The sequence below is a fragment of the Vicugna pacos genome, chromosome 17 (assembly GCF_048564905.1).
Source record: "Vicugna pacos chromosome 17, VicPac4, whole genome shotgun sequence".
Taxonomy (NCBI): domain Eukaryota; kingdom Metazoa; phylum Chordata; class Mammalia; order Artiodactyla; family Camelidae; genus Vicugna; species Vicugna pacos.
Window position 1 is genome coordinate 41,398,846 of NC_133003.1, and position 27,657 is coordinate 41,426,502.

Genomic DNA, 27,657 nt, shown 5'->3' on the forward strand with positions numbered 1-27,657 from the left:
TATACTGTCAAGAAAACCTTACAAAAAGTCTGTATAGCTTTATTTGTAATAGCCCTGGACTGGGAACCACCAAGCTGTCCTTCAGTGGATGAACAGTTAACCAACAGTGGAGTTTATATACTGTTGAATGCCACTCAGCAATCAAAAGCAGTGGACTAGTGATACACCCCACAACCTGAGGAGACTGGAAATGATGCTACGTGAAAAAAGCAATCCTGGAAGCTTCCATGCTTCATGACTCCATGTATATAATAGATTTTAAATTACAGAATTTCAGAAATAGAGGATAGATAAATTAGTGGTTGCCAGTGTTTAGGGAAATTGGCAGCAGGCACAGAGGTGTGGTTATAAAAGGGCACTTGGAGGGGTCTTGACCATAGGGTGGATACATGTAATACACTTGTATAGAACTAAATACACACACACACACACACACACACACAAATAAGTACATATACAACTGGGGAAATCTGAATTAAAAAACAAAGATAAAATCCAGCTCTCCATACGCTTTTACTTTCCTTCCTCTTCCTCCACACCCCCTACAGGCAGGAAGTGACTCACCTCTACTGCCCTTCTGGCCACCAGCTATGCTGTGATCCTCTAAGATATCCCAGAACACTAGCCACATCTGGGGGACAGGATTTCCCAAAGTGACATCAAAGAGAGGTATAAAGAGCTAAGAGAGAAATACATTACTCATTCTGACTGTTTTCCCTGTGAACATAAACATGGACCATTCCTGGTGTATAAAACACTCTACCTTGACACTTGTCTGTTGATTTTCCATATTGGGCCAAGTTTCTATGTGCTGTTCAAGCACATCACTTTCAGGTATCAATATCTTAAAAGTCTCAGATTACTGAAATTTCCTGGCAGATTACGTATGTAACCCAAATCCAAGCATGTAACCCCACAGATGGGAAGGCTGTCCTTATAAGTAAACAAGAGTGCAGCACTATTACCTCCCCCGGGGGAAAAATGAGGACAAGAATGCAGCACTGCACACAGAGTAAAGAGACAGGAGACTGATCCCCTCTGATGCTCACGTGCTCAGTTGGGAATGTGATTCCACTGGCTACATATTGCTGGCATTGGTTTCTCCATGTGGATTGATCCAGGTAGGCTATCAAGCAGGGGGTGTGAAATGTCACACAGTACAGCTACTCTGTATGACTTAAAAGTCTACTCTGTATGACTTAAAATCAGCCAAAGAACGACTACTATTTCCCAACAAGTCAGTTTGGGAAACACTGTGTTAAGCTAAGCAAAGTGAGCATCTTTCTGTAGAATAGGCCAGAGACCCAAAATATAACACGTGCTGATAAGGTCTACTAAGGTGGGATGGATGTTCCAAAATGGCCTGAACATCTTTGACCAAAGAATTCTGTGTAGATCATTTTATAAGAAATGCTGGCAATGGGCATATGTTGGATTTGGTACACATGTGCAATTGGGTATGTCATAAATATAAAAAAGATGACAATAAGAGTTTGCAAAGTAAAATAAAAATACACCCCTAAGAGAATTAAAATGGCACACAAAAGTGGCAATAGTTCTGAAACTGTGGTCAGCTGACTAAATGGTCCCAAAGTTTAAAAATTTAGAGCTCAGTCTAAAAACACCTTGAGATCACTTACAATTCGACTGAGGAACTAATAAAATCATTATCACTTAAAATTGCATGTAAGCTTTACTACTTTGGTAACACAACCCTGTTTTATGCTGTGAGGTAATGTGCTACCTTTTCAATTAAAATGCAAAATATTGCCCACTAGTGATAGTAAATATATTGTAAATGGACCCAGAAATAAGCAGTGTAATAGTCTCCCATGCATCATGCCTTAAGTGTCTTTAATGTTTAATGTTAAAATGCTTAGTGGTTTGTAGTTACCAAATTAAATCATTATCCAAATAGTGGTAAATGACAAAACTGACTCTGAACAAATCAGAGAGCTTCCAGGAATAGAAACTTGTGCACTTCTATAAAAAAAAGCTTAGACAAAAACCCCAATGAACACACCTGAAAAGACCATAAAAATCAAGACTGCAGTTTGGTTAAGGTTTTCATCTTAAGCTCCCTCAGACCAGATGTTATAAAAAAAAAAAAAAAAGAATCCCACACAGTGATCCAGCTACCATGATCAAGAGGTAAAATTTCAATTAGTTGGACATTAAAGCATGTCCTACTACAAAAAGAAAACAAAAACAAAACTTTGGTTCAGTGGATGATCATGACTTTTCCTTTTTTCTGACACAGCTGAAGCTTCTGGAAGGTTATCTCGAATTGGAATATAACACATAGCCAGTTGAGTCTTAATCATCTTCAGTATTAGCAAGACTTAAATTTAACTATCATTTCCTGCTCTATATTCCAACCCCCAAATTCAAACTGTCTCCTCTTATTTTGTTCCTTTTCCTACTTAACATGTCAGTCCAATTCTCAAAACATTTAATCAACAATGTAGTTTCTAAGGGAAAGTTCTACCATGGCAGGCAATAGGTGCATCTTAGGAAAATTAGAATGTCCCCTTATGTAAAAACAACGGCTTGTTCAACAAAGGTCAACGGTATCTTAGTTTTTTTTCCCCAAAAGCAGAGCCTCAGAAAGGACTTGGGTGACCTAGTTTATATGGCAGGTGATCTCAGGAGGTAGGAGGGAGGGACTGAGGTGAGTAAAAGAGGGATGGAAGAAAAACCATCATCTGCGTCCATTACTGAAGCTGCTGCTGTGGCCAATGAGGGCTAGACTCTGCATGAACCTCCGATAAGTGTACAGAATCAGCAAAGATGGGACTCTGGGGCATTTGTATCCAGGCTCCCAACCTTAACAGTGGAGGGTTTTCCCTGGAGGCAACAATACCTCCATACTCACCAGTGCCCTGACTGTGAACTTTCCTGGAACTGTGTACCCCCCACTGCACATCAATCAGAGGTGGGCAGAGGGGATATAATAAATTTGGGGGGTACCAAAAATGTCTACTGCAAACAGATTTCCTACTTAAAATCTGGTCTTTTTAGAGGTTTTAAAACAGGTTTGTATTGGAAGCTTCCAAGCAGAGTTAAGTATTCTGTATTTTCTAAAATTATTTAGGAAACAGGGAAGCATTTAGTATGTTAACATCTACAGGAACTGTTTTTTTGTTCTTTAAACACATTTGAAATACGGGTACAACAGGTGACCTCTGAGCATCTAAGCATACTTTACAAGGCCCTTCCACATGAGTAACCCACAGTTCTGCTTCCTCTCTGTCTTCCATCACCCCGTTGCTCTAGCACCCCCAACTCTTAGCCACACACACTCAAACAATAACAAACACTTGGATTTCCTCCAGCACAAAATGCTGGCCCAATCATGCAACAGTGTTCCCACTCCTTCAATGACAATGCACACTCTTATTCATCTTCCAAACCAGCTCCATCCACTTCTCCTTCTTAAAATTCTTGAAATTACCTCCATCCTTTCACATCTGTGTTTTCTATACTTTCATATTTTTCCATTTTTTCTTCTAATCTGAGGGCTCCACCAAGATTACAGCATTGTCATTTCCATCTTTATATTTCTATATTATAGCATATTTTTTGGCATTGCATGGGTCATCAATAGACGTCTGAAATGAGTTAAATTATCTCTGCAACCATCCTATCATTTTCCTTGGAATTTCTACAGTGGGTTTCCCCACCAAAGTTAAATCCTCTGTGCCTGGGTTGCAGATTTCCTCACTTCCTACCAGTGAGATTTAGGAAAAGAACACAGGAATGGGCATACCAGGAGACTCATCTTTGCTCCACAATAATCCAGACCTGCACAAGTGGAGGAGATACCACTTGATTGGTTTGTGCCTCCCTGCTTTTCATTTGGAAAGTGAGGACAACACCTGCCCTCTGAGCCTCACAGGAGTTTCTGAGAGAGGAGCTCTAGCATCACAGATCTACAAGCCCTTTGAAAAATAAGAATTATAGGAGCACAAGGTCCTTTATTTCTTCTGAATCTCTGATTTTACAACTCTCCTTCAGTCTCTCTCATCTTTCCTTTATGGTTTGAAACATGCAGAGATCACCTCATCTAAAAAGTAAAATACAACTTCCAATAACTTGCAGGCTCCACTTTTCTTAAACCAGCATCCCCTCCCCCCGACCACCTCTCTGTTTCACTCCACTTTTTAACTTGGGTTGAGCTCATGTCTCTGTCCTCTGGAGTCAGACAAACCCAGCTACAAATCCCCTTCATGACACTAACTATCAGACACAGGGCAGATACTTCACTTGTTGATCCACAGTTTCATCATCTTTCAATTCAGGATAATAATATCAATTATCTTTGCTACTGTCGTGAGGAAGAAATAAGATAATCTACACCTATTACTTAAAACAGTGTCTAAGCTATAAGTGTTCAATAAACACAGTTATCATTTTTCTTTACATTCTCTCAGAAACCTAGCCAAGTCTGAAGCTTCTACCACTGTGTCTATACCAATGATGTATCCATCAAAATTCTGATTCAATATATGCATTTTCTGCATGCCTTCTGAATGTATTTTGGATTTCCAGTTGCCATTTCATACTCAGTATTTCATTTTCGTACGCTTACAGTGGCCCTTACGAAGCCCTATCACTTCCATTGTTGTGATGTTCATCTCCAAGATTCCCATGTCTAATCTGTCACTTCTCATTCCTGCATTTGTTCATTTCATTCAATTGTATCATGTTAATTGCTTTGCAAAGTTCAGCCTCTCTCTCTCCATTTCTCTCTGATTTCTCACTACCACCATTTTAATTTTACTGGAACAATTTTATGATGCAAATTCGTCTGGCATGTATTAAGCATATGGCTCCAGTATGCTTGTCTGTCTTTATATCTCAGCATCCCCAGTGTCATAAGAATATGCTTTATCAACACTGACTAAATTGATATATGCAGGACTTAATGGATGAATGGATTTGCTAGGCTCTGTGATAGAATTTCCTGGAATTTATCTCATTTAATGTTCATAAAAGCTCTCTTATAGAGGTAATATTTTTTTCCATTTTCCAAGAAAGCTGTGGCTCAATGCAATTATGGACTTTGATAAAAGTGACACAGTAAGTGATGGTGTCAGTTCCACTGATTTCAAGTCCAGCTCTTTTTATCTTTATACTATGTGCTAAGTCCATCCAGCCTTTGGGCTGGTCTCTCCACCTGTGGTCTCCCCACTCCCAACCAATCCATCTATTCTGTACCCATAAAGTTGAGTTCAGTTTTTTTTTTCCATAAAACACACTTCTAGTCTTCAATGCATGATCAAAAATTTACAAGAATTTCTCATTTTCTAGATGATGAAGTCCACTTTCTTGTCCTAACATTGAGTCATTCACTCAACAGCTCTGTATGTATTTGTACATGGACATGCACGTTCATATATATGTGATACATGTACCTATGGTTCCAGGTATTGGGACAAGAGAGTTGGACTGTCATTTTGAGTATTTCTGCTTCTAAAACTTTACTTATGCTTCACCCTTCCCCTTTCAACTTAAGTTTATATATCTCAAGGACTAGTTAAAAATGGTCATCTTTTGTGAAGGAAAAATTCTCCGATAATTCTGAACTGTATGGTCACTGTGTTTTAGATTAGGCTGTATCACAAGACCAAGGCTGAGAGCTGGGCCCACCTCCATCTCCTCTTTTTGCCCTCCACAGACCTCAAAAAACACCTCTCCAGTACAAATGGCTTCAACTCAAGCAGTCCCTCTATAAAAGATGCCATCAGCTTCCAGAGCACCCAGAAAGCTTGTGCCTCATGGCCACTCTCCAGCACCTCCTTCAGCTTCCATCAGTTGAATTCCTTATGTTTGTTAACAGAACTGAACACTCCTGTTACATTTTTTTGTTAAAATTAAATTACTAGAGAAATACTAAAAAAGTTGATGAAATATGTATATGATAAGAAAGAACAGTTGTTTATAAAAGATAAATTTGAAGATTTTTGAAAACCTCAATAAAGGAAATTCACTCTTTCCCCAAAACTAAGGCTAAAATAGGTGGGACAGACAGGGCAACATACCATAAAGGCTTACAAACACAAAAATAAAAATCTCTAGACTATTTCTGTACCAGGTTGCTCCAGAAATATTTTTAAATTATCATTCAAATTAAAAAAAAATATATAATAACCTTCCCTCAAAAAAGAGTGCTTGGCCCTACACTGAAAAACAACAACAACAAAAAAAACACAAAAAGCAGAAGACACATATAGTTTCATATTTGAAGCAAAAATAAAATTCTTAGAATACATAGGTACTTTTTAAAAAAATTATTACCTGTTTTTAGTAAATTTTTCAATGATTATTGCTGGTCCCATCTATTTCAAAAAAAAAATCCCCTTACATATTTGGAAAAAATAAATACAGGATTCAAACAAGGTAAATTAAGAATAAGGTTTCTGATACTGGCAGATTTGCTCTCCTAGCACGTTAAATCTAGGAAAAAGAAACGAACACAAAATCTTCCCATTTGATATTTTCATCTGTAACATTAAATTTTAAAACATGAACTGTTTAATGTAAACTGAAGAGTAATATAAATCTTTCTGAAAACTTTTTCCTCTTATACTTCATGTATATTTAAAAAAAGCTAGTTTTGTCATTAAAACCACATTTAAAAAAATGGATGCGGCAATACTACAAATCATTTTCCTTCTCTTTGAAATTAAGATCTCCAGGTATACCAGAAGTTAGAGATAATTCAGAAAATCCGCATGAAAACCAAATTTTAAAAGTCAATTTGATTTAAATACGGCCATGGAAAGAGCCAGCATTCTTATACCAAATATTACCAAATAAAGAAAATCTTTTTCAAGACTATTTAAGGACATTATATTTCAAAAACTAACCTTCACTAGGTATGTCACAGAGTTCTAATGATGAATTATACAAAGGTATACTTAAGTCTTTTTACTTAGAAACATCTACTTGCCAATTTGGAAATAAAAAGATCACACAAACTGACAATATTCTGGATATGTTAACAAATCATACCACTTCAATGCAGTTATCTTAATTATACTCTCAAACATTTTAAAAAAGCTTTTAAAAATCTAGATTAAAATGTTCCAGTGGCTTCTTGAGCAAAGAATCTGAAGTTAGATTGTAGTGAGAGTACCTGCTTCTAAAACTAGCTCTATGGTTTTCGACAATTTTCTCCGACTCTTTGATATGCAGATTCTTCTGAAAAATGCACATAATATGACTTGCGTCAGAAACCCGCTGAGAGGATTCCATGAGAAAATAAATGCGGCATTCTTGACGGTATTAGGTGCTCAGTAAGTATTGGTAAGCTTTCCTCTCCCCCGGGCAAGGATAAGCTCACATGTCTATCTTCATCTATCTGGAGCTGTGTCATTCAAGACCAGCTGAGTTTTCTTTCTCCTTCGAAGCCTTCAATAACTACTCCAGTTTATTTATATTTAGCCTCTTGCTTTTTATAGACATGTCTCTCTTCCCAGGAACATCATAATTCCTCTTGTTTTCCCCCTGCAATTAGTAGAGTAGTTGCTAAGTAACATTTGTTGAAATTCAACACATGAAGGGCGTTTTCAAAGCCCCTGATATTTGCTACACTGGTTGAGTGTATCAGTCACTGAGGCTGTTTATAAATTTCACAGAAGAGTTGTCACTAAGACACATAATTTTAGCAATGAATATATGGTGTTAACTATATGCTTACTTCTATCTAACGTAGAAATAATGAAAAATAAAAATAAATTAGCATAATGCAATAATCCTCCACACTACAAAAAGAAACACCAAATATTGAATCCTTATCCTTACTTATAAATAGTTTAATTTTAATGACTCACTCAGCAGCACACTTGTAGACTAACAGCCTGGCTCACAGGTGATGAGAACTCCTATGGTCTGGCATTCAAAGATCACCCTTGTCACACAGAAAGAAGCAAATTAGTTTTATTTTTCTTTAATTACATGAGCACTTCATACTGAAATTTTTCATCAAAATATGTGTGTGAAAGACAAAGAGAGATATCAAAGATTATTTATGGATTGCATGAAAAAAATACTTAGCTAATGCAAGTTAAACGGAGATTACTTTCTAAAGGATCAAAATAATTTATTTATGTAAGAACATCTTGAGATTGTCATATTTTATCTCATATGATTCTCAAAAACAATCTGTGAGACAGACTATATATATTAGTAGATATATATTACTATTATTCCTAATTTTAACAAGAGCAAACCAGGTTCACGAGAGGTTAGATTTTGCCCAAAATCACACTGCTAATTAAGTGTCAGAGCCAGGTTGATGACATTCTTTGATTTCTAACTTGGAGAAAAAGGAAAAACATCACATCCAAACTAAAGTTTAAGCTTCTGACACCTTCTCAGTCTTTAGAAATTCTACCTTAGAAAACTGAAACGAATAATTTGCAAGTCATATTTAAGGTATCTGTTCATTCTTTCAATCATTCATTCAATTATTCAACAAATGTTACTAAGTGCCAACAAGGCTGAGTGAGAGGATGTGTTTGCCCTTCTGAAACTTGCCTATGCGTTCCTTAACCACACGGTGCCTTGGCTTCCTCTTTCTCAACAAGGAAGGATAACACCTGCCCAGGAATCCCTTAGGATTTGATATAACGATCAAAGGCAATGATCAGTGAAACAGAGCTTTCAAAGTATACACGACAATACCACATTTAGTCATAAAGGCTCCTATTTGTCATCATTCTCTACAGTTTTATGCAGTTTTACGTTTCTTCCTAGTCATGATTCAATATTGCAGAATGTGTTTACTGTTTATTGATTTAGTACCCACCCACACCCCATCCTCACTAGAAGTAAGCTTCATAAGATTATAGTCTTTCTTCTGCTTCACTCTTACATCCTGGGAACACAGAACACTGTTTTACATACATTATCTGTTAAGTATATAAACAGATGTTACCATGATTTCAGTAAAAGATCACTCTCTTCTGACCCTATATTAACAACACAAAACAACTAATTTCTGTCTTTTGGTGGAAGATTGGTAATATCTTAGATCACTACCTTGTGCACAGTTGATTTCTGTAGTTCTGCTGCAGATCTCTTGAATTATGAACTTAAAGCTTACAAAGCAAAACAGCTATAGAAAAAAAAAATCTCCCACAAAATATAATTGTGAAATCTAAAGAAATGTGTATGAGTGTATTTCTCCCCAACTTTAATACTTGGTGAGACTTACTATGTCATGTACATCAATTTCAAAACTTTTATAAACAATTAAACACATGTAAATAACTTAAAACTAATGGAGAAGAATAAAAGTCTACATTTGTAATCATGACTTCCTGTTAATTTTTATGAGGTCTTTAAAAATATTTAACCCAGAAAAAAAAATCAACCTAAGGTAAAATTATTTAAGAAGATAAACGTGTATATTATTTTGTCATTTTAACACCATACCCTAAAATAAACTACCGTGTAATAGATGGTTATAAATATTATGATATCCTGTTTGTTGCCATGGAAACATCACCATCAGTAGACCTCTGAACATGCATTTGCCTGTGTTTCTCTGGCTAAGAAAATAAGCACAAATCCACACTACTTGTTTTCTTTATAAGTTATATCTGATTTCCTGAATAAGCAAAGAACAAGAGTGCGATTTTGTGCTACAGAAATGCATTACACATGATGCTAGGTGACACGCGGCTCCATTAGTCTTGTAGACTCCCCACACTCCAGTACTTAAAGAGCCTTTGTAAAATGTTTCTTGGTTTAAATTTTTTAAGCACAAGCATGTATACAAATTAGAAAGCAATTAGGGCAAATGTTCTGAGGCAGAGGGTAAAATAAAGTGAAAATGGAACAAATGTAAATATATTATTGTTAGAATAAATGTGCCAACTTATCAAATGGGTTATATTATCCTTTGGACCTGTTTATTCAAAGTGGCAGAACTCATGAAGCTGGTAGGAGACGTACTCCATCAACTCTGCGTATTACACACAACATTGTAAACTGACTATAACACAATAAAAAATGTTAAAAAAAAAGAACTCCACGTATGATGTTTCTTTCCATAAATACATTCTCTTTTGCTTTTAACTGACACAGTAAATTAGGCTACTGTTCTCACAGAAAATACTTCCCCTAAGTATATATTCTATAAGCTTGAATTTTTCAACACAAGACTTCGATACTCCTATTCAATTGCATTTCTTGCTTCATGATTACATAAGCAGGTAGGAGGCTGTGATAGTAAAACAGATGAGTTGGCAAACAGGTCCAAATTAAGACTGTAGAAACTAGATAGAAAGAGAAATTTCAGGAACACCTCTGAGAGGTAAGTTAGGTAATTGATACTGTGTGGAAATACTAAAACCAAAAAAAGTGCTAGAGGAAAACCCAAATTCCTCTGCGTGGCTTCTGTGGGCCAGGGGCACCTGAACCTTGTCGGTCTCCTGCACTGCTGCCCCACTGCCCGCGGCCCACTCCACACTTCAGACAGATGGAATTCCTTTCTCTAAGTGGAAGGTACAAGACTCCTTCCTGATCAAGCCTTCCTTCTACTCCCTCCCCGCGGCTAACTACCATTCACCCCCTCAGTCTCCGCTGAGACGCTGTGCCCTACCCAGGAGGTCTTTGTTACAGGTTCCTTATCATAAGGGTTTGACCTACTATGTACCATGTCAGCTTCAGGAGGGAGGGAACTCTTGGTCAAGACTCAGCACTTAATAGGTGCTGTATTCGTTTTCCAGGGCTGTCCTAACAAATAACACCAACTGGGTGGCTTAAAACCACAGAAACTTATTGTCTCACAGTTGTGGAGGTTTGAAGTCTAAGATCAAAGTGTTGGCAGGGCCATGTTCCCTTTGACATCGGTAGGGGAGTCCTCCCTTGCCTCTTCCTAGCTCTGGCGGCTTGCTGGCAATATTTCTTTTTAAAAAGAATTTTTTTTTATTGAAGTATAGTTGACCTACAGTGTTTCAGTTGTACAGCAAAGTGATTCAGTTACAGACACACACACACACACACACACACACACACACACAGTCACACATGTTCTTTTCTAGATTCTTTTCCATTATTGGTTATTATAAGAGAATGAATATAGTTCCCTGTGCTATACAGTAGGCCCTTGTTTATTGTCTATTTTATATATAGTAGTGTGTATCTGTTAATACCAAATTCCAAATTTATCCCTCCTAACCCTCTTTCCACTTTGGTAAATATAAGTTTATTTTCTATGTCTGTGAGTCTGTTTCTATTTTGTAAATAAACTCATTTGTGTCATTTTTTTAGATTCCACATATAAGTGATATCATATGCTATGTGTCTTTCTCTGTCTGACTTATTTCACTTAGTATGATAATCCCTAGGTCCATCCATGTTGCAGTACATGGCATTATTTAATTCTTTTTTATGGCTGAGTATTCCTTTGTATATATATACCACATCTTCTTTATTGAGTCATCTGTTGGTGGACATTTAGGCTGCTTCCACGTTTTGGCTATCATAAATAGTGCTGCTATGAACTCTGGGGTGCATATATCTTTAAAATCAGAGTTTTCTCCAGAGGTATGCCCAGGAGTGGGATTGCTGGATCATAGGGTAACTCTGTTTTTAGTTTTTAAAGAAACATCCATATTGTTCTTCACAGTTGCTGCACCAGTTTACATTCGCACCAACAGCGTAGGAGGTTTCCTTTCCTCCACATTCTCTCTAGCACTTATTACTGTGGACTTTTTGATAATGGATATTCTGACTGGTGTGAAGTGATACCTCATTGTGGATTTGATTAGCATTTCTTTAATAACTAGTGATGCTGAGCATCTTTTCATGTTCCTAATGGCCATCTGTGGCATTTCTTGGCTTGTACACACATCACTCCAATCTCTACCTTTGTTGTCACATGCACTCTCCCTGTGTGTCTCCATCTTTACATGGACGTCTTCTTATAAGTACACTGCTCACATTGGATTAGGGGCCTACTCTACTCCAACATGACCCCATCTTAACTATTTACACCTACAACGACCCTATTTCCACAAAAGGGCATATTCTGAAGTACTGGGTTAGGGCTTTCACATGTCATTTTTGGGAGGACACAATTCAACCCACAACAGGTAGTGAATAATAGTATGAATAAAGCAAGTGAAAGTGTCATGTCTGGGGCAAAAGGCGGATTTAAGAATACGGACTCAAGCATTTCTCACACCACCTACATGGGTGACAGAATGCTGAGCAGCATCCTACTGAAAGTCACACTTCCTACATCTTGTTCCAGAAATTTTCACCTCCAGACAACTGAGCCTGTTTATTCACATGCAAGATCATGACATATTTCTTTAGATTCTTCTTGCATCCAGCAGAGATACATCTGAGTTTTCAGTAAATATTCTTTTTCTTGGTGTCACCTACTACCAACCCAATGGGCATTTTAAAACTAAATGCGTCATGTTGTCTCTTAAATTATTTTTAATTACCACTTTAACTAAATCTTGATATACTTCTAAGAAAACCATTTTAATTCAGGTACTTTTAGCAAAAAAATAAATTTTCTCAATTATAATATATATATATTCATATATATAAAACCTGTGAAGAACTAGCTGGATATGACCTGTTTCTTTACTGCTCAATTAAGGGACACTGCCAACATAAAAAAATTAATCTTAATTGAAATCCACAAATGGTTAAAACTAGGTAATGTTGAACATAAATTATTCTGAATATTTTTACATACTACCAAGATATCTTACTCATGATGCCACATAGGCTAACACAGAAAGATGATAGAAAACTACACACAGAAGGAATTAAATACAGTTATCTTTCCTGAAGTTGGCAAACAGAATAGCTTCAATAAAGTATGTAGTGTCTAAATGTCTACTGCATTATTACTCCATGATAAATACTGCCTTTCAGCATGCTTGATGCCACAAACGGCATTCATAATATTTAATGCACTAATGATATATGTTAGTTACGAGGTTAACTGATGTTTGCAATGCAACACTTTATAGAATGTCACAGTCTTCTGACAGTAACATATGAGAACATTAAAAACTACTCTTGTTTTATGAGTGCCTTCTACTAGGCTCAATGAAATTAAAGAGAAATGCTTTAATAAGATATGTATTTAACTATGACAGTAAGCAAAAGTAGCGCTAGCAAGGCATGCATTTGGAAAGCAGTACATTTTATGCAGCTTCTTAATGTGTTACTGCCAAAGCAAGGGTACCAAAAAATGAGGAAAGCTCGTGGAGAAAGATGTGCTCCCTGCCATTAGGAATCACAGGACAAGACAGGGCCTCTGTGATGGCATCAGCATATATTCTTCACGTAGGTTAGAAAAAAACAGGAGAGAGTTTAGTAATTTGCCTATGCTTATTGGTCCGGGGCCCATATGGACCTGAAGTCAGGGCTGCCACCTATGCCACCTATGGTTGTGTACTGTGTAACTCAAGTGAGCATCTTTCACATGGATATGATGTGAATGGCACCCTGAGGGTGTGTGCTGGGCTCAACTGTCAATCACACAAAGAAGTTCTGCTTAAATGCCAGGTCTCCATGGTCCTGATCTTTACACCACACTGCACCAACTCACAATGCTGTGGCCTAGGGCAAAGGCAAGTAAATGCCAGATCTGAATTTCTCTCCTTCCTACTGTCAACCCCTATGGGTCAACCCCCGCCCCTCCCTGTCAGACCTGTAGGACTCATATCTCTGACTTCTAGTGCATTGGTTTTAGAGCCAGAAGGACTGGATATGAATCCATGATCTGTTACTTAACAGCTCTGTACCTCTGGGCTAGCTGCTTATTCTTTCTGTGACTCAGTTTCCTCATCTGTAGAATAGGAATTCTCACCTGGACTACTTCAGAAAGTCTGTATGACAACCAGCAACAAAAATAACATATATGAAGTTTTACCATGCACCAGGCACTGCTCTAAGTGTTTCACAAGCATGAACTAATGCAATCCAATACCATAGCCACTCCCCACATGTGGCTACTGCACCTTAGAAATGTGACTGCTCTGGATCGGAATGTGCTGCAACTGGATTTCAAAGACTTGATGTAAAAAATGTAAAATATTTCACTAATAATTTTTATACTGAAGACATGTTGAAAACAAAACTTAGGATATTCCATGTTAAATAAAATGTTATTAAAATTAATTTCACCTTTTGTTTTTATAAATGTGGCTATCAGAACATTTTAAACTACAAATGTGACATAAGTTATATTTTTACTGGATGGTGTTGTCTTAAGAGTATTTTGCCTCTGGAAGCCAAAATTCTAGTACATACCTTTCCAGAGACTGGGGGTCAGAAGGTATGGTTTTGACCTTTAGACAGAAAGATTTGCATTATAGGGCATGCTGATAAATTTCACTCTAATATCTTCTGTACAAATATCCCATACCAGGTCATATTATAAGTGAATATAATTCAAGGAGTTAGAAAGTTCCAAAGACATTTTTTTCCTTCATTTGTTCCATTTACAATTATTTCATAAATGTGTATTTACAAGGCTTCTAGCAGGACGCAGGTGGCACACCTCAGTGGGGTAACTGGAGGAGAGAATGACAAAGAGCAGGGGACAAGGAAGCCAACAAAGGATGGAGCAGGACTATGGGGCTAGTGACAGTGGGGAACCAGAATGTACTTGGGCCTGAAGGGTGAGGGGACAGGAGGTTTCCAGAACCCAGAGAAGGGAGCTATTAAGGAGAGGGTGCTGTCAGGAGTGGTGGCCTGTGGTAGGAGGACTCCCAGACAACATCGTGATCTGGAAGGCAGAGAGCTGGGCAAGTAAATTCCCTGACCTTTCCTCTTCCCACTCCACAACCGCCTACCATTGCCTCTCATTGCCAAAACCACCCAAAAGCCAGACGGCAAGAGAATCCTCGGACGCGCTCCATGTGGGTCTCTGGGGGCCGAACAACATGGTGGAAGGCAGATCTGGAAGGACAGATGGAAGACATCGAGCACAGCTTATCTTTTTCATTGTTTTCTTGTCAATGAAGTGAATAAAGGGATCAGTAATTACATGGAAAAGAAGACATACTAAGAAACTTCCCCATTTTTAACTGAATTTAGTTGAAGGAGCTGGCACTTTTGTCTCCAGTGATGTCATAATATTCTCACCATCTGTCCTATGTTCAAGTTCCAGATTTACCATCGACTTTCTCTTTCAGAATGAATGATCTGGTTTATGGACGTTATTATCCCTTAGGTGAAGATTTCATAAGACATTACACAGCTCCAAGTTTCTCAAAGCAAGAGAATGGATGTTTTGGACCCCAAATTAAATTGCTCTATTTGAAAAACATGAACCCTTTTAAAATGAAGAGGTGAAAATAATCTCTATCGGTGAATTTTTTCAGCTCCCTGGGGAATAACTCATTCTGGCAGATCTGTCAGGACACAGCCCAGCTTAAAACTCAATGATCCACTATAGCCGGCTGCCTGATCTCATTTTAGGGATAAGGCGTTCAGCTGGGAATACCTGCATTAAGCCTCGTCTTTGATGCTATATGGGACAGAACTCTAGAGTTTTTAACCAACTTCATTAACCACATGCTTAATATGATTCATCGATCTTCTATGGACAGAGAACCTTTGTATGCTATTTCAGGAATTCCATCATACACATCCACACTGAAGCGCGTTAGCCCAGTATCTAGGTGAGAATAAGAGGGAACTTCGTCTTCCTTCCTTGTTTATATGCCTTCCAAACCCACATTTTTGCTGTGTACATGGCCATGAAAGACAAATAAGCAGATAGGCTTCTTTTAACCAACAACACAGAATAACCACACAACCACTAGATACTAGTTTCATCTCAAGACACTAGATAAGCGGATTAAGACATTTGCCTTGACCTAGAAAATTAAAGACTGTGATAATGTAACTACTAACTCTCTAGTCATCCATTTTGTCCCTCCTGTGCAATTTATTATGTTAGTTTAGGGCATCAGCAAGCAAACCACGTGGACGAATCTGACAAGTATGAAAGTATAAAATGTAATAACAGGCTCTGAAGTCAAGGTGCCACTTGCTGACCTGAGCAACTCAAGTTGCTTAACTTTCCTATACACACTTAAGGTTCTCAGCTGTAAAACAAGGAATACATTTCTGGATTTTCTGGTGAAGATTAAATGAGATACCAAACACAGGGGCAGGACAAACATAAATACTACAGGTTATTATAAGGTATCAGACCAACCAGAAGTGTCTTTCATGGCTACATTTAATGAAAGGCCCTCAGAGTCTACCAGAATGGTACACAAACATTTCTCTCTATCTTTTGCAAAACATTCCTCATTTTCTTTGTTTTGCAATATCCATCCACTAGACATCCACATTCATCCTTGCTCATTTAGTTCAAGGAAAAAATGTAGCCTCTTCTGATCATCATATGTAAATTCTATACCAAAGATGAAAAATTTATAAACCAACATGCTTCATTTGGTTGTAGCTATCAGGATACTTCCCAGCTGTTAGAATCAACATCTCCCTGGTGCCTCTAATTCTTTTAAATGGCCTCCTTCAATTTTTATCTGTGACTGTCCTATGTCATATTAATTTCCTTCTGTAAGCCAATTCAAGTCTTTTCAGAAGCCATTAAGTATAAATCATAAAGAAATATCTATGTATTATACAATAAAATCTAATGGAGATTCACTGTGGCTTCTTATTGTGCCTGCTCTGGGGCCATTTCGTTGCCAGCTGACATCCTACCACAAGAAAGACAAAGTAAGAGAAAAGGGCTGAAAATTAAATTAATCATTTTAGATGAGGTTCTGAGTCTTAAGTAAATCACACCATTACAGTAAAGAGTTTAAATCTGAATTATTTATATGCTCTTTTAGAACACTAATCTCTTTAGTCATCTTTGCTCAATTAAAAAGAAAGCCAGCCATCATTTTTAATAGCGAGAAGAATAAAATCCACTTTGGTTTGTAAATCAGCAGGGAAGCACATTTAAAGTGAAGATTTCTACGCCCCAACTCTAAAGATTCTGATTCTGCAGGTGGGAGAAGGGCTTTGGATTTATTAGATATGAAACACACATAAAATACAAATATAGAATAGATAAGTCTGGCTAATGATCTGAGGCCTACACATTTTAATATTTCGCACCAAGGGGTAGTCTATCTGATAGGCCGAAAAACCATCTGACATACTTTATCCTTCATTAAAAGGTAAGCTTGTGTTGACTGAAGTCATTTTGATTCTAACATTTACCAAAAGCCATTTGGCATTAATTGGTCTTTTCCCAAATATTCAGGAGAATAGCTGCCCACTCCATTACAGAGTAAGTAAAAAAATATTTACCCAGGACCCTAAGATCCAGAGGAATATCCTTGGAAAATTGTCATTAAACAAGAGAAGTAGTTTGAAAATTCTGGACATAAGGCAATATAATTTCATGTTTCTGAAAAGAGCATGCAAAAGTACATTTGCTATTTTTATAATAATTTTTTGTGATCATATGTAGTTACATAATCATTTAGTGCCAAGAGAATGAATGAATTACACTGAGTCTATTCCCCTCACCCCTTATCTAAAAGATGAAAATAGTCCTTTGCTTGCAAGCTCATGAAAATTGAGTGACCCAAGTTTCTAAAACATAGTACAGACTTTTAGTAAATAGTAGCTATAAGCATCTTGTGCTTTGGTAGGGAGGGTTTTATATTATGCTTTGTAATTATTTGAAATACAGTTTACATATATACAGTTTTTTGAAACAGTTAAAAACAAAGGCTTTGAATCTTCCAGTTATAAGAATATAGACATACCCCAGGTATTCAATTTTCTGAGCACACCAGGGACTTAATATTTTAGACTAATTACACACATATGCAGCCTATAAATTATCCTGAATGTGAGGACTTGCTCATTCTAAGTAGCTCAGTTCCAAGTTGGTTTGACTGGAGAACCCAGAACACAAAATACTTAACTTTAAACTTATTATTCTTAAGCAACTGTCTCTACCTCCACTGCTTTGCGAGTGCTAGATGCCTAATAGATCTTGATCAGCCCTTGTTTTAGTTGTCCACTACTGCGTAACAACCAACCCCAATAAATTAGTGGCTTAAAATGAAAACAATATATTTTTCTTCACAAATATGCAATGCAGGCAGAGCTCAGCAGGGAAATCTAATCTCCGTTCCAGGTGACATCAGGTGGAGTGGCTACTTGGGACTGGAAGGTTTTCTTCCAAGAGAGTAAGTTGCGGCCGACTGTCAGCAGGGAGCACAGCCAGAGCTGAGAGCCAGCAGCCTTGGTTCTCTCAATGGGTGGCTTAGGCTTCCTCTTGCCATAGTTGCTGGGTTCCAAGAGGGGGTTTCAAATGAAGATCAGGAATATTGCCTCTCATGGCCTCATCTTTGGAAATTATATCGAGTCCCTTCTGCCATAGTTATGGGCCTGCCCAGATTCAAGAAGGGAGCACAGACCCCCACCTCTCTATGGGAGGATTGTCAACATCACATTGTAAGATGGCCATCCTGAAAAACACAACCTACTGCAGCCCCCTTTTAATTCTCTCCTACTGTAATCACCTACCTACCTCCAGGATCATTTCTGCCCAGTCTTTTTTGAAGGTTTTTTCTCCCTGACAGATCCTCAATCTAGTCTTCTCTGCCATCCACTTCTTACCAACATTAATTTTTAAAAGCTACAAAAAATAGAAGAAATCAAGAAACATCACTTCAGGAATACTACAGAAAGTCTCACATAACACTGATGGAACAGTTAAATTGGTATAACTTGAGAAAGCAGTCTGACAAATTTCCATCAATCTCCTTATAAGGTCTATATACAAAGATCTTCACTGCAGCACTACTTATAAAAGAAAAAGGTTAGAAGAAAATCTAAATGATTCTTAACAGACATGATTATAAAGAAGATGGTTTCATCTGAAGCCCTGATTCTCAAGCTACAGTGGACATCAGAATCACCTAAGATCTTTGTTTAAACACTGGTTCTTAGGTCCCACCCAAAAGTGTATCATGCAGTAGGTCTGAGGTAGGGCCTAAGAATCTGGATTTGTACTAAGTTCCCAGGTGAAGCTGATGCTACTGATTTTAAGTAACCACCCTTGGAATCTTCTGCTCTAGGGCATGGACACACACAGCTGTGGGGGAGAAAAAAGAGATACATATTCTGAGATGGAACAATGTCCGAAATACGATGAATGGGAATTGTAAGGTGCCGAACAGCCTGTTTGGTGTTACTGCTTTAAAGACTCTACCTACCTATACATGCTTGACTAGTAAATAGGACTTGCTGCCTGGCAACCGAGTGAATGGGGGCGGGAAGGACACATCCTCTTCATTATGCATCTTTGAAGACTTACATGCACATATACTATTTTTTACATTGGTCTTGGTAATATTTTTTCTTCCATCAATTATTTTTTTATTTTTGATTTACATATAATCAGTTTAAAATGTATAAATTTCTGGTGTACAGCATAATGTTTCAGTCATACATATACATACATATATTTCTTTTCATATTCTTTTTCATTATAAGTTACTACAAGATACTGAATATATTCCCTGTGCTATACAGTATGAACTTGTTGTTTAACTATTTTATATATATATATACGTTAGTATTTGTAAATCTTGAACTCCCAATTTATCTCTTACCATCCCCTTCACCCTCCCCTGTAACCATAAGTTTGTCTTCCTTGTCTGTGAGTCGGTTTCCATTTTTATATGCATATATACCATTTTTTAAACGAAAATCTATTTACTGAACAAAAAGCAACTTAACAATGTTCAACTTTAATTACTTCTCAGCTGACTTACAAACCCCACATCACCTTCCCTGCCCAGGAGCGTCTTACTTCAAAAGTACTGCAGTAGCATAAAATTTGAAATCTAGAGAATCCTAAAGCCAGCTCCACTTATACATTTTCTTGGCAACGTATTAGAATCATGTTGCATTAATGGGCTCAGAATGAGGGGTATGAATATGAAAAATGATGTGTTTCTTTTAGAGCAGTAAAACACAATACTAAAATAGTAACACAATGTCAGCATGTAGGAACAGATGAAAACACAGAAAGAGATAATCTGCTCATTTACCATTAGGCGGTATGTGCTGGTAAAAGCACCTGATATTCATACAGGTTTCAGAGGTGGAAAGTAAATTGTCAAAAACAGTTGGGTTATTGAACATTTCTCTAAAAGGAAGCCAACGACTGGTAGGAAGTTTCATTGTAGGTAATTTTGCATTGGCAATTTAAAGAAACACAAAACTTTCCGAATTTTCCTTGTTACGACTTAGGTTAAACTCTTCTGGCAGATGAACACGTGGTGTTCATTTCTAGCTGAGAGTTTAAAATGTTCCTTTTGTGTTGAAATAGCAAATTACTCAGAGTACATGCAAAGGAAAAATAAAATGTACCAAGAAATTTTTGTATGTACTTTGCATACTACATAAATAGAGCAAATAATTGTTAGGGCCAATAAACACAAAAGTTATAAAACTCCTTCTACAAACATGTTACATGTTAGTGACAGAATTTGTTTAAATGTTATTAAATACTGTATTTTGTAAATTCCTATGATGACATTAATATTCCAGGAGGTAATAATCTATTTAATTTTATGATTATTAAAATCTGATTATTTTGTAGAAGCCTGTGATAAACAAGATTATATAATTCACTTAGGCGGAAAAAAAGTCATCATTTAACGTAAGAGTGAAAAAATTAAAAAGTGTTTTGATTGTTTGCAAATGTTTAATGTATTCCAAACGGGTAATAGTTTTCAGAAAATAACTCGGCATTAGGACAGAATTTTACAAGTCAGATATGCATAGATTAACAGACTTTCATTTACAGGTAAGTAGCCAAGGTTTGCATTTCTACTTCATCATCAACTGTGTGCCTAAGGCAGATCACCTAAACTCTTTTGAGTCTCAGTATTCTCATCAGTAAAACAGGAATAATAGAATAATATCATTTACTTCAACCAAATTAAGTAAGATACCCGTCCCAGAAACAACCCCAACCAAAAACAACAACAACAACAAAAAAAAACACCTACTATTCAAATTTAAAACATTATTTGCAGCATAGAGGGTAAGAGATGTTGTGGAATTATTCCTACTACCCTTTTAAAATAATTAGGTTAATTAAAAAACATTGCTCCTTTTACTCATTATTAAAAACAATAAATCTTTTACTTTCAATGTTTATAAAGAAAGTCTGATAGAACATAAAATTCATTAACTTTTTAATACCTTGCGCCTTGTTTAAGAAAACATTTTGCAAGACTCAGAAGGGCAGATAAAACATGACAACATGCAAACCAGAAGGATCTAAGAAACTTAAAAAGTAAAAGCAGTGATATACAACATATAAAATAGAGCCAGGAACTGCTATGAAGTTCCACTTCCTTAAACTAGAGTCTTAAATTTCATTCTGAGCTTTCTAAAAATCATCAAGAAGACAAACATTTGGCTGGACACACTCAATAGACACTCAATGCACACTCAATACAGCACAGCTTTGTCTCTTACCACTACTGTTTTCTAACAGCTGGAAGCTACTGACCAGCTGAAAATCTCCTGTCTCAATTCAGGTATCTTTCAATACAGGAGCTGTATTTCATTCAGCTCAAGATTGCTAAACTCATCTGCCTTTTGTGAAGATGAGTGAAAGCCTTTCTCCACTTGACTGACCTAATGCTCCATAAATCCTACACTGACTGGGCTCCTCAGGGCTCCTTGGATCATCAGCTTGTATCAGGATGCTTGTGCAAAGTTTCCTCCAGGGTGCTGGCTGTCTTTACTCCCTGTTGTCTCTTCATGCTCTCCTTGCTCTCCCAGACCCAGAAGGATCTCACTAGCATGGCTGACTCGCCCTTCTAACAATCTATCAAAAAGTTGTGATAGTTCTATCTCTAAATACCTCCTGAGCCTTTCCTCTTCATTTCCAGGGCTAAGATCCTTATGTAGGCCACCATGATCAATGCTTTCTACCAAAGAGTCCCCACAATCATCCAAGGGCAAATCTCACTCCCCTAATGCCCAGCTTAAATCATTCCAATTTCTTCTCACTGACCTGACTTTTTGACAAGGCTTGCAAGATTTCTACCTGCCTGCTTCCTCAGCCTCATCTTTTCCACTAATCTCTGTAAATAATAGGGTTCAACCATCAAACTTCCCTTGTGTCCTTGAATGTCCTATGCTTGCCGCTTTCACAACCACTAAACCTTTACACGTGCTGCTCCCTCTGCTGTGACTCTTCTTCACCTTTTCACTTTCCTCTTCCAGCCCCTACTCATCCATGAGTTCTCACTTTAAAGCTGTCTTTAACCTTGAAAGTAGCTTGCCTGAATGTTCCCGAACATAATTATACCTGTCTTTCACTACTTCCAATCAGACTTTTAGTAGGTTTTATAAATTCTACTTTTATATTTTTTCTGTAGTACTTTAAAGCAAATCCAAACAGCTCATTATTTTACTTTAAATAAAGTCAGCCCTCTGTATCCATGGGATCTGCATCCTGGAATCCAACCAAGCACAGATGAAGAATATTTAAAAAAAAAAAAAAAAAAGAAGTTCTACAAAGTTCCAAAAAGCAAAACTTGAAGTTGCCTCGAGCTGGCAACTATTTACATAGCATTTTATACTGTATTAGGTATTATAAGTAATCTAGAGGTGATTTAAAGTATGCAAGAGGGTGTGCATAGGTTATACCCAAATACTACCCTGTTTTATATAAGAGACTTGAGCATTTGGGTTGGAAAGGGGGTATTTTGGTGTTTGGGGTAGTGTCTTGGAAACAGTCCCCTTGGGATACAGAGGGACAATAGAACTGCAGTGTTATTTCTGATAGCTAGGACCTTTTTTAAATTCACTTAACAAAACAGCTTTGCCACTACCACACAGTGTTTGCAATGTTCTCTTCCAGTCTGTAGGATATCTTTTCATCCTCTTCCCATGTTGTTTCATGGAGCAAAAAAAACCAAATTTTTTTTCTTAATTTTGATGAGGCCGAATTTATAGATTTTTCCCTTTTATGAATAATACTTCTGGGGTCCAGTCTAGGGACACTTTATCTAGTCCTAGGTCTCATGAATTTTTTCCTAGTTTTTAGAAGTTTTAGTTTCACATTTCACATTTAAGTTCATGATTAATTTTGAGTCAACTTCTGTATAATGTATGAGGTTCAGGTCAAGATCCATTGTTTTTCTTACGCATATCCAATTGCTCTAACACCATTTGTTGAAAAAGCTATCCTCTCTCTCTTGAATTGCCTCTGCATCTTGGTCAAAAATCAGTTTAGAATATATGTGTGGGTCTATATCTGTATCTTCTATTCTATTCCTTGATCTTTGAGTCTATCCATCCTCCAATGTAACAGTCTTCATTACTATAGCTAAACAGTAATCCTCAATATCAGGTACAGTGGTTCCTCACACTTTATTCTTCTATGTCAAGATTACTTTACATACTTTAGAGTCTGTGCCTAGTATAACAAAACAAACCAAAGTAAACCTTGTTGGGATTTTGTTTGGAATTACATTAAACCTATCAATTTGAGGAGAACTGACATCTTCATAATGTTGGTATTCCAGTTTACGAACATGGTAAGTCACTCCATTAATTTAGGTATTCTTTGTTTTCTTTCATCAACTTTCACCATAAAGGTGATGAATACATTTTGTAGAGTGTATACCATAGGATTTCATTTTCTTTGGGGCACCTGCAACTGATACTGTGTTTGTAATTTTGGTTTCAGTGAGTTCACTTGTTATCATGTAAAAACATTATTATTTTTGGGAAAGACTTGTTTTCTCTGATCTTGCTGAACTTAGTTCTAAGATTTTTAGAGATTCCTTCAGATTTTAGATATATCTGCAAATACAGTTTTTTCTTTTTACTTTCCAATATGTATACCTTTTATTTCTTTTCCATGCCTTATTGCAGTGGCTACATTTCCAGTACTATGTTGAATAAGAAAGGTGAGAATGGACATTTTTGCCTTATTTCTGATTTTATGGAGAAAGCATAGAGTCTCACCATTAAATATAATGTTACCTATTAGTGAGGTAATACCCTTGTATTCTTGAGATTTTTATTTTGTATGACTTGAGATTTTATCATGTATAAGTGCTATATTTGTTTTAAATGCTTTTTCTGTGTCAATTGACACGGCCATATGATTTTTCTTCTGTAGCATGTAGGTATGATGTACTATACTGATTGGTTTCACCCCTTCCACCATATAAGGATGTAAGGAGAAGTCTGTGACCCAGAAATGAGCCCTCATCTTACCATGCCAGCTCTCAGATCTTCAACTTTCAGCCACCAGAACTGTGAGAAATAAATATCTGTTGTTTACAAGCTCCCAGTCTGTGATATTTGCTATCACAACCCAAATTGACCCAAATGGACCAAGACAACAAGCTTTTTGTTTCCAAAAAAAAAACCAAAAAACAAAAACTGATGTTATTTTTCCTACTCTTCCTACTCCTTCTCTTTTTTCATGTCATTTATTTGTTGAATAAAATCAGTCATTTGTGCTGTTGAATTGATTACAATATGAACTAACCACATCTCTGTGGTTTTTTAAATTTGAACTTTTATCTCCTAAACTGGAGTTTGCCTTATATACTTGATTAAAGTTATTATTTATTTATTTATTTATTTACATTAACCATTGTTCATAGGTGTTGCTGTATATTTTCTATGGCATCAAATCAAGAGGCATCTAATTCTGGTTGCCTCTTTCTTGGTGATGTTAAAATTGACTACCAGGTTGAGGTATTATGTTTCCCCACCTGGGCACATTAAGCTCCATTAATTTGGAGTTTTGGTAAAACTGCAATTTCACTTTTCAATTTATTTGCCTCTAACTTGCATCAAATTATTGGATACTTAAATTATCAATCACTGAGATGGCTTGACAAAAAAAATTAGGAGTGGGCATAGTTGACACTAGGGATATTACTAAGGAGGGATATTTCAATGTGAAATGCTTTTATAAATGGTCAATTCATTAATGAATATTTTCTTGTCAAAAATCACTTTGCTACCCAATTGTACTTCACAACTATAAGGAATCAGATAATGACTACTTGTATATTAAGAAGGCATCTTATCCCTTAAATGACCTATCTCCCATGCCCCTCCATTATAATTCATCCTTCTAATTTAGAATATACTGAGGCAGGCAACAACGTGTCCTTTCCTTATACTACATGTAAACTTTTCTCTCCCCTAGTACATAACAACTAAAATATTGGCTGTTGAATAAGATAGTAAACTTCTCAAAGAACAAAACCCTTTTTAACCCAGTCTTCTCTATCACAGCACTATTCAATCTTATCGAAGGCTAAGAATTAAAATTTTAAAAAAAAGCTAAGAATCATTTTCAGAGTTATCTTGCTTATTTATTCATTACCCAAGTCTACTCGAGACTATGTTGAACATGTTTATCCTTTTCCTATTGCCTCTATCCACATCCTCTAATTAGCTTTTCTTTTTCTAATTACTTCCCATCCAAACCATCATACAATCCTGCCAGATTAAACATCCTGAAACACAAATCTAGTCACCATGTCAACTCTGACTTTTAATATCTCTCCATACCCCAGAAGGTAGGTTTCTAATTCCACACAGTATCATATGAGACCTATGTCATCCAATCTTATTTCTCACCATTCTCCTCTGTGTACTCAACAAAAAAAACTATTCCTTTGTAGCCATATGTCTTTATTTTGTTTAAAAGGACGACTGCCTAGAATATCATCTCTAAAAATTGAAAACAGTGTCAATATTCAAAGTTTTTGATGAGCTGTATGACATGGGTACCAACAAATAGACTATCAGCCGATAAATCTTACTGGTTGGTACAGGTTTTACAGCAGTCCTATTACAAAGCCTTAGCTTTCTTTTGAAAAGTATGTACTAGGCTCCTTCCTTTGCAATATTTCTATTGATTCCTCTGCACTCCAGTAGTCCTGTTTAGATGTTAAAGTAAGGATCAAATCAGTTCCTTTTCAATAGTAATAGCATATGTCATTTCCCCTTTTAGTCTGTAAACTTCCTGAGGTCAAGAGCTCCCAGGTTCATCTTTAATGTCCTTACTCTACCTAGAATAAAGCCATTCTTTTATTCATCTAAGTAAGACCTATAAGTTTTTGAAGTTCAAGAGTAACTGGCATCTCCAAAGTACAATTTTCCATATCCTTCCTGAAGTTGTTAATCTAATCTCTCCCTACCTTGCACTTCAATGATTTCTTCAAATTGTTATCTGTAAATCAGTCTGTCTTTCCTGGTAAGCTGTGGGTCAATTAAAGGCATGGGAGCATGTCTTTATGTCCCTCCATATTTAGCACAAAGACTGGCACGTAGAACTTGCTAATAAAGAATATTAATTTAAATAAAGCATCAAATCTGCTCAAGTAATCACTGGTTCAATGAAGATCTGTAAAAGCTTTGATCCGTTAAGTGTTTGATTCTACGATGTCTAGACTCGGCTAGTTTGCATTTTGTGTATGTCTCTTTTCTGCAAAAGGCTGGAAACCACATGAGCCTGTCCCTCTTTTCTCTCCCATAATGCTTAATAGCTACGAATATCTGCAAATAATTGATAACATCAATATGAATAGACACAAATTTAGTTAGTAAGTAAAAGTAGACGGTTAAAAGCTCGCTATGTAGGATTCTGGGCAGCCTGGAGAGGGAGTGAGGCATACCTACTCTAGTCTCCTGCTGTTAGAATCCATGGTTCTTTCTCTCATTATGAAGCCGACTCCCTTCGTGAATGCCACGATGAGGAACTAATTGGTTTTCTGGATTCCAGATTTCCTACACAAGATGTCAAATGAGTTTGCACCTCGTGCAGACATATCTCACAGCAGGGACCAGACTACCTCAGAAACATTACATGTTTTCAGTTTAACACTGTTCTGGCTGGTTTCCTGGTCGATCATTTAGGGAAACCTGAAAAACATGTCTTAAGTTGTTGTTCTGTTCTCAGGTCAACATCTCCTGGAGAGCCAGCGCATCTAACTTACACCATTCACTTTCTCTCAAATGAAATGATGCTGTTGTCTAAATAATCTTCTGTCATGTCCATCAGCATCTTTAAATCATTCCATATTACACAACTGTTGAGTCTAAAACCAAAAATCCACAGGGACATGAAACAGTGGTTCCCAGCCAAGGGTGTATGTGTCTGGTTTTTTTTGTTTTTATTACATTTGATCCAATTGAAATTTGTAAATAAGCATTCTCTAAGAATCCCTTGACAATGTCAGTTTCCCATTAAATCTACCTGGGCCTTAAATGTTTTCCATAATTCTTTTCCTCTAGAGTCAAAATCTAAGTAGTGGTTAAAGCATGGACTTTGGATGAAAATATTAGGCTTCAGTGTGCGTGAAGCTGTGTGACTTCATGGAACTGTTATAAAGATTAAATGAGATGACTACATATATGACTTTATTAGCACTGTGGAGGTCCATAATAAATGCTTAACAGATAGTATTTATCATTTCTAGATCTCAAATATATACATGCAAAAAATCATAAAATCTGCGCTTCTTTTAAGCAGCACTTAAAATTCTCAGGTGAATGTATTGACCTCCAGATAAACTTGGTTATAGGACCCAAGCTAATGCATTCTGATTT

General features: G+C 36.8%; 1 protein-coding gene across 4 annotated transcripts in view; it reads right to left on the bottom strand.

Annotated features, from left to right (window-relative positions):
• CNTN3 (contactin 3) overlaps positions 1-27,657 on the bottom strand; it is a 299,279-nt gene that overhangs the window by 139,601 nt on the left and 132,021 nt on the right. Inside the window, exon 2 of one of the 4 annotated variants that reach the window (XM_072941734.1) lies at positions 7,839-7,915. The exons of the other annotated variants lie outside the window; for them this stretch is intronic. The gene's annotated coding sequence lies outside the window, so the exon portion shown is untranslated. The remainder of the gene's footprint in view (positions 1-7,838; positions 7,916-27,657) is intronic. 4 annotated transcript variants of the gene reach the window in all.